Genomic DNA, 8,277 nt, shown 5'->3' with positions numbered 1-8,277 from the left:
AATTCTTTTGACTAGTGGGTAAAGTGTCTCACAACTGCTCAGAAATGCACACTTGATTTATTCTTTGCACAATATGGATAAGTTACAGGAAGTCATCTGAGGAAAGTGTAAATACAAATGCACCCAAAGAGACGTAGAGTTTTGTAAAGCGGAGTAAATGAAAACCAGTTTGCTCTGGACACTCAATTGCTAAGAGGATGTCAAAGGTAAGAGCCATTAGGAAACGGGTGAAGAAACACTCCTTTTGATGTGCTTGCTGAGGAGCCAGATGAGCTTCCTTGGTCATGGACAGAAGAGACCATCTAAACTCTAAAAAATGTAGTGCAGTTTGCACGCCCGCTGATTCCGCAATTCTACTTGTGCACTAAAGCATGAGAATTAAATTAAATAATTCATGTGAAGTGCTTAGCCAATTACAGATGCTGTATTTCCTTCCTTGGATGTCTATATTTTTGTAGCCAGAAATCCCACTGTTAATTTCCAATAAGAAAAGCTGAATATTACAGCCTTTAAAGTCAAAAGTTCACCTTAATTTGAATATTGCAGCATTAGTGACATCTGGTGGAAAATGAGTTACAATGCGGCATTATAGCTATTCTGATCTTTCCTGTCTAATAATAATATTATCACTTTCATCACATTTTCACATACCCCTTTCCCCAACTCCATGGGAGGAGTATACTTCCCTGCCCCACTGAAGTTTGGCTCAGCCACAAGACTTGGCCAAAATCAGTGGAATGTGGGCAAAAATGTCAGTGTCAAAGTTTGGAAACTAAGCTTTAAAAGTCCTGGCTAGCTATTGCCCCTTCAATGGTAGAATGAAACATGTGACCTGCAGATTTGCATGAGAATAAAACAAGCACCCCAGATAATCCACAGACTTACAGGAAAAAAAAAAAAAATGCTTACGGTTATCCTATGGTTGTTTGCTATGAAGCGAAAGCCAACTAAAACATGAGATCGTTATACCTCTGTGTAAAATTCCCATCAAGGCTTGACTTCTCTGTCCAACTGATGACACTGGGAGAAGAGTCCTGAAGACCGGGTGTGGTTCAGTCCCATCTGGGGCTCTGTTTCAGACCTCGACAGGCCCAATCGGAACATGTTGTTTTCATTCCTGTACCTACGGTAAGCAAAACCGAGTCAGAGTCCAGGCCAGGCCTATCAGAGGCCTATCAGACTCTCTTGGAATCTTGGCTTCTCTGTTTAACATGGTATGGAAGTCACGCACATTTTGTTTTTGTTTTTTTTTTCCTTCCAAATCTTTATTTAAATTCTACTTAATTAACATATACTGTAATATTAGTTTCAGGAGAATTTAGTGATTCATCACTTACACGTAACACCCAGTACTCATCGGTCATTCACAATTCTTGAACCTGTTGGTTTAAATATCTCCCTCCTAAGGTGAGCTTCAGGTATAGGAAAGAAGGCAGGACAAGTTTAGCTGGAGCCATAGGCCAAAGCTTTTCCAATTGAGCTTTACCAACAAAGCTCATAGCTTTGTATTTGTATTTCTTAAATGATACATAATCTATAAGGGGGGAAATTAGCAATGTTAGAAATCACAAATTAAAAGTGATAATATTAGGGTCATTTAATTTGGTAAATAAAAACACAAGTGACAGAAATTTAAGTATTACCAATGATATATTAAGAAAGTTGCTACCAGTGAGCTTTTGTGGGGGAAGAACCACATTATTTCCGGCCATTTAGCAGAGGCATTGTGTTTCCTAAAGCAGTTACTGCTTTCTGAAAAGAATTTCAAACTTTTGTCCCAAAAGTAGTTCCAGAATTTTCAACTCTCTCCATATTTTTACTGAACTTCCATTTCTGCTTTCTTTCTCAACCTAATGTGTCATGTTATGAAGGTTATGTACAGCCAAGAATTCAAATGTTTTAATCTTACTAGTGACCACTTTGTACTATATCTCATGTTGGAAAACCAGACTCTTGACCATACCTAATTCAAAATCATTTCCATTTCTGCATAACTACTTTTCTTATTCAGGCAAGAGTTGTGGGTGGACCTCTAAAATTAGATAGCTTCAACTCTCAAGGGAATGGGCTTTCGCAACAGCATTCACTACACCCATCATCAAATACGGGGACCTACACTTGTCTTGTAGTGAGAGAATTGCCCTTTATTCTTAACAAGCAGGCAACAGGATCAAACAGATCATTCAGGTGAAATAACAAAGACAAATACATATGTGATAAATCTGTGTAGTTACTTCTTGGAAGCTTGCCATGTATTTTCCTCTCCTTCATATCTCAAACTTCAGAAAGGCCAGGACCCTGTTTCATTCATCCCAATACTTGGCACGTTAACAGGTGTTCACTTTGTAATTTTTGAAGGAATGGATACAGGCTATGTGTTTTTACTTTATAGTGAAGATTAACGAGTTAATACATATAAAGAGCTTAGAACAGTGTCTGATAGTAAGCACTTAATTATTACAAAATGAGATAAGATTTAGAACAGAGATTAGAAGAGACTTTTTAGAAGTCTGCCTTCAACTGACCTTGGCAAAATAAGGAAGACTAGGCTAGCAATAAGGCTAGGAGTATAGAAAAGTTCTACAGCCCAACATATGCTAAAATGAATTAATTCCAAATGACATGTATTATTTTATACAAAGAATGATGCTTATTTTAAGTCCACAGTTATAAGATTAAAGGGGTATAATCAAAGCTTGTCCATTAAATTGAAAGCACCTCCAGACTGACTCAAGTTTGTATTCTTAGGCCCTGGTAGGTACAAGATATTATTTGCTATACTGAATCCATCCTGCTATTTAACTGTGTTAATACCACACCAATATAAAAATATGTTAAGACAAATTAAAATATACATACTTAACTTTATTACATCATTTAAAGCTTGATTTTATAAAACATAAAAAAAATGTTTAAGTGTTCTGTATCACAGGAATTTAAACAGTGGCAATATACATAGCTTTGTAAGTTCAAGTTATATAAATTAAAATCAAATAATTGGAAATGCTTTTAATACGGAAAATATACAAATAAAATAAATGGCAAAAGGACCTAACAGGAGCAGTATTTCATTACTTACAGATTATCATTAGATAATTTCAGGATCTAAACAAAGACTCTGAATTTTCGGACTTCTTTTGCTGTATTTTATATTTAAATATCTCCCTACCTATATTCCGAATCAAGGTACTTGACCAAAAGGTTTAAGAAGGCATTTAGCTTTATGGCAAAAGCTTTCCATCTACAGTTACCACCTTTAAAGGAATTGACATTAACAATGCTGATGTAATCTGCTAGTTCCCTTCTGAACAATGTGCAATAATTTATACCAACCCTGTATAAAGTCATACGGGTACCAAAAAATGGAACAATTATGCACAGTTCAATAGAAGTATAATGTTAAGTTTTCCCCATCTAAAAATTAACCAGTGAAACAAAATGTATCAACTATAGTTGACTTGGTTTCAGGAAAACCACATCTGAGAGTTATAAGTACATCACTGTCCTTATCTTATCCTCAGTCATTGACAGGAATTTTGTAGGCCACCATGCTATTTACTTTGTGGATTGTAGTAGTAAATGAACGAAGGGACGGACTTCCTTAGAATTGGTAATAAACTGTGGTCCCGACTCTTCCCATTTTTCAGGTACAACCAAATCTTTGTCTGTATGTATCAGTAGATCAAATGAACCTAAATTGGGGATAAGATCATTAAAGTACAATTATTTTTTTCTAAAGTACAACCACCCTTCCTGTGTCTTTCACATTTGAACCATCTATAGTGTCAGAAAAGCTAGTTTACCTTGATCTCTAATCAATTATATTAACTAATTGCTTTTCCTCAATGGAAATTTTAGTACAGAAAATACTGTACTCCTTTTACTTTATGAAAAACTCAAGTTTTTTTTTTAAAGAGAAAACCACTAAAAATATTTGCAGAAAGTATACAATTAATCATGAGACAGCATGAATCTAAGCCATAGAAAAGATAATACCTTGGTTCTGTGACAGCTGTATCCCAGTGCCCAGAACAGCATCTGGCATGTAGTAGGTATTTAGGATATATCTGATGAATGAAGGAGTAACTAAGAAAACAAAGACACAATTATAGCTATAAATCTTAATTATATACATAGAAATGTGTAGAAAATAAAAATAATGACAAATGACATCAAAATATTCAAGAGTGAGTACTGTAGAATACTTTCATTGCTTTCCTTTTCAGCACTTGTAAATAAAATGCAAATAGCATTACTTTAGCTTTATCACAGTTTTCTCATTCATATAACATGACATTTATAATTAAGAAAAAACTTAATGAGCGCATTAATTCTTAAAGTAGTAGCTTAGTCTTTTCCACAACAAATTTAAGCCAGTGTGAAGTTGTATAATACTTACAAGAAACTTCCAATAGTGGCAGAAATGTCACCGTAGCTGTGATCTGTCTGATCACTGAACGGATTTCATCTTGGATAGCTTTCTGAGACTTTTCTCTGGGTGCACTATCAAAGAAACCAATTAATTCATTTTAAGTTTTAACAAGTTATTTGAAACACAGGTAAGATTATTTATCTGATTAAATGCTTCCAAAATCAAATAAGTAATGCATTCAAAAGGAGTTTTTTTTTAAATGAAATATATGTCCTTAAGAAACTTAGTAGGCACAATATGTATCTCTATTATTTCATTTATCCTTCCAATCATTTTTTAGGGTTGTTCTTAGTATCAAGTCATTAAATAACAGATGACTAGAAAACCTGCCAAGTACTTCAAGTCAGGAAAGCTTCAGCATGTCTTAAAATAAAGATAACAAGCAGTATCTAAAATATTGAATCGGTATAATCATTTTGGCATTTTTAGTAATGCCTAATTGTCTAATTTCCTATTGCCTCAAATAAGATGTTACTCGTGTATGGCGTTAATAATTAAACATTTTCTAAAACAGACCAAAGGCTTCAGGAGCAAACTCCATCATTTCATTATGAGAGAGAGTTCAGAGTTTACAGGTAAGCATGCCTAGGACAATACTAGAAATTAGCATATAATGATGGGCATCTCCCATCCAGATAATCTAAAAACTTCAGTTTAATGTCTAAGGAGGGGCGCCTGGGTGGCTCAGTTAGTTAAGCGACTGCCTTTGGCTCAGGTCATGATTCCCAGGTCCTGGGATTGAGCCCCACATCGGGCTCCCTGCTTGGCGGGAAGCCTGCTTCTCCCTCTCCCACTCCCCGTTTATGTTCCCTCTCTCGCATGCTCTATTAAATAAATAAATAAAATCCTAAAAAAAAAAAAAAAAAGGAATGTCTAAGAAGTTTGTAGCATTAAATGAAATACAGTAGAGCTGCACAGTAAGCTGGGAGAAAGTCTAGGATAATACTTCATGGTTAAAAGTACCTTTCTACAATTCATGAAATGGCCCACCTAGGACGGACACCATGGTAGCTTTACATATAGCATCATAAACACTAAAGTTTGAAATTTATGGATTTAGCCTAAGCGCAATGATGTTAAAAGTCCGTGATAGGCAAAATTCTTTCGTGAGCACAATTTGTGAGCCCAATCCTTCTCCACAGGAGATTAAAGATCACATCTAACATACTTAGAAACAAACTACTTTATATGAAACTAGTTCAATATAAGTAGAACTCATCTAGTAAAAGAAAACAGTTTTGGAAAAAGATCTGTAAAAATGGAAGCAATTTACTTCATACTTACCTGTCATCTTTTGCAGTCTTGTCACACTCAATATCAAATTGCCACCTTTCAAGGACCTCACCAGTTTCTGAACTGAACACGTGTATAACCAATCTGCAATACATAACAAGGAATCTTTTTTGTTTCACTGCATTACAAAACAACTCTCTTCCCAGGTCTCACTTTCTATCCTCAGCAAATTCCTACCGCTAGTATTTCGGAACTCTGCCAACCTGTACAGAAAACCTGCCCCACAATAACCTAGCTCCTGTTTTCAAATTCTCAGTATTTGTACCAGATATAGTACTGAGTGCTGAAGACAGAGTAGAAAACAGGAAGTACACCCTAATCCAAGTAAGATGCAGGAGATGGCCATTAATCTAATCACTGCACCGATAAATATAAGATTCTAATTGTGGTAAACGCTATGAAGGTGCAGTATGTGACGCAATGAGAGCATAATAGAGGAAAACTGGACTCACTCAGGGAGTTCTCACTTGACTTCAGTTCTACAAATAAATTATCATTAAATATGCAAAATGATACAGAAAAGGGTACAGGTCTTAAATATTGAAAAGGGAAGAGCATCTGACCAGAGGATTGAAAGAAGGGTAATACAACTGCAGTAAAGAAAGGGGAGAATGAACAAGGTCAGTTTGTGTACGATACACAGGGGTCAGACCATGCAAGGCCATATGGGCCAAATTAAAGAAGTTACACTTCAAGAACCAGGGAAGTCATTACTGTATTTGAAGTATGCTATGATGTAATTAAATTTGTATTTCAGAACTATCCTTCTGGCTGTGATGTGGAAAGCAGAGTAGAGGTAAAGAGGGGATCTAGAGACACCAATTAATTAGCAATTCAAGCAAGAGGTAATGAAGGCTTAGAGAAGGATAAGCTGGTAGAGATGGATCAGTAGATAGATTCAAGAGATTTCATGGTTCAAACTGTTAGGATTTATTGACTACTTATGAGTAAGCAAGAAGAAAGACTGAGATAGCTCCCAACTTCCTAGTTTATATCACTAGTTGGATGGCTGATCCATTCACTGAGAAAAAGAATGCAAATGGGAGATGATGCTTAAGTTTTAAGATTTTATTTTTAAGTAATCTCCACACCCAACATGGGGCTGCAACTTCATATCTCGAGATCAAGAGTTGCATGCTCCATTGACTGAGCCAGCCAGGAGCGCCTTAAGTTTAGTTTTCAGGTATCACTGCGATAGCCAGATGAAGATATCAACGGAGCCACGAAATATATGAGCACAATTAAGAGAATTGGGTTGGATGTACATTTGTGAGTCAACTACACCAAGGTTGTTAGTGAAGCTATGTACATGTCAGAGATCATCCTAGAGAGAGATTATAGTGAGAAGAGGGCCTCAGGACAAGCCCTGAATTAATCTTGGAAATTGGGATAGTATACTCAGGAATCTGTAGTGTTTTTTTTTCTTTTTTTAAGAGACAAAACAATTTTGTAATATTTAGGGCTTGTGGGCCACCTAGGTCTCTGTTGCATAGTCTTTAAAAAACAGCCCTTTAAAAATCTGAAAACAGGGCACCTGGGTGGCTCAGTTGGTTAAGCGACTGCCTTCGGCTCAGGTCATGATCCTGGAGTCCCGGGATCGAGTCCCGCATTGGGCTCCCTGCTCAGCAGGGAGTCTGCTTCTCCCTCTGACCCTCCCCCCTCTCATGCTCTATCTCATTCTCTCTCTCAAATAAATAAAATCTTAAAAAAAAAAAAAAATCTGAAAACATTCTTAGTTTGCAGGCAGTACAAAAATAGCCACTTGCTAGACACGGGCTGTCGTATGTATCAACTTTTTCTTGACATATATCGATTTTTCTCAATTTAGCTCTGAAAAGGAAGAAATTGGGTAGTAACTTAAGGATTTGGGGTGGGTGGAAATTTTTTTCTTTTAAAACTGAAGAGAGATCAAAACAAAGAAATCAAAAATACCAGAGAAGAACTAGGATAAAATCCTTAAGGCTAGAGGAATGGGGATTCAGATTGAACAATTTGCCTCTAAGAAGAGCAATTCCTCCATTTTAACTAAAATAAAAGGGAGAAATTAAATAGGAAGGTCTGCATACATCCGAGGTGAAGAAATATCCTCAGTGTAGTCTTAAAGGAGACAACCCAAAAACCAGTAGCTTAGGTGGGGCTTGCTTCTCCATCAAATTAAGATGACATAGATTATTAGTTGCTTACTAATAATCTTACTTTTTAGCCCTGAATAAAAAAAAAAAAAAACAATCTAATTTTAAAAATAAAGCTACTTGATACAAAGAAATATATATGACTCATGAATTAAGAAAAAAAGATGACTAGTGTTTTTTGGAACTAGTTTTGGAAGATCAAATGGGGAGCTAGGGAGAAACATCCTACAACAGAAAAATTAGAAGTGGGAATCCTAAGTAGAGAAAAATATGAGGGGAAAAAGGAATAGATGGAGAACAAGTATTGATTCAATATAGTAATTTCTTGAGCTAAAGAAAAACAGTGAGTGCTCAGATAGAAAAGGCTTACTGATTAAAGGCAGGATTTTAAAAAAGACAAATGGAAATATATAAAAAATA

At 35.8% G+C, this 8,277-nt stretch overlaps 1 pseudogene; it reads right to left on the bottom strand.

The window, feature by feature from the left end:
* Nucleotides 1–2,844: 2,844 nt before the first annotated feature.
* Nucleotides 2,845–8,277, bottom strand: part of LOC135363614 (mitotic spindle assembly checkpoint protein MAD2A-like) — a 46,924-nt pseudogene continuing 41,491 nt past the window's right edge.

The sequence above is a fragment of the Mirounga angustirostris genome, unplaced genomic scaffold, assembly GCF_029215605.1.
Source record: "Mirounga angustirostris isolate CCGP_5_RB_7025 unplaced genomic scaffold, mMirAng1.0.hap1 SCAF_2, whole genome shotgun sequence".
Lineage (NCBI taxonomy): Eukaryota > Metazoa > Chordata > Mammalia > Carnivora > Phocidae > Mirounga > Mirounga angustirostris.
The sequence above is the reverse complement of the archived record's forward strand: the minus strand, read 5'-3'. Positions and strand labels throughout refer to the sequence as shown.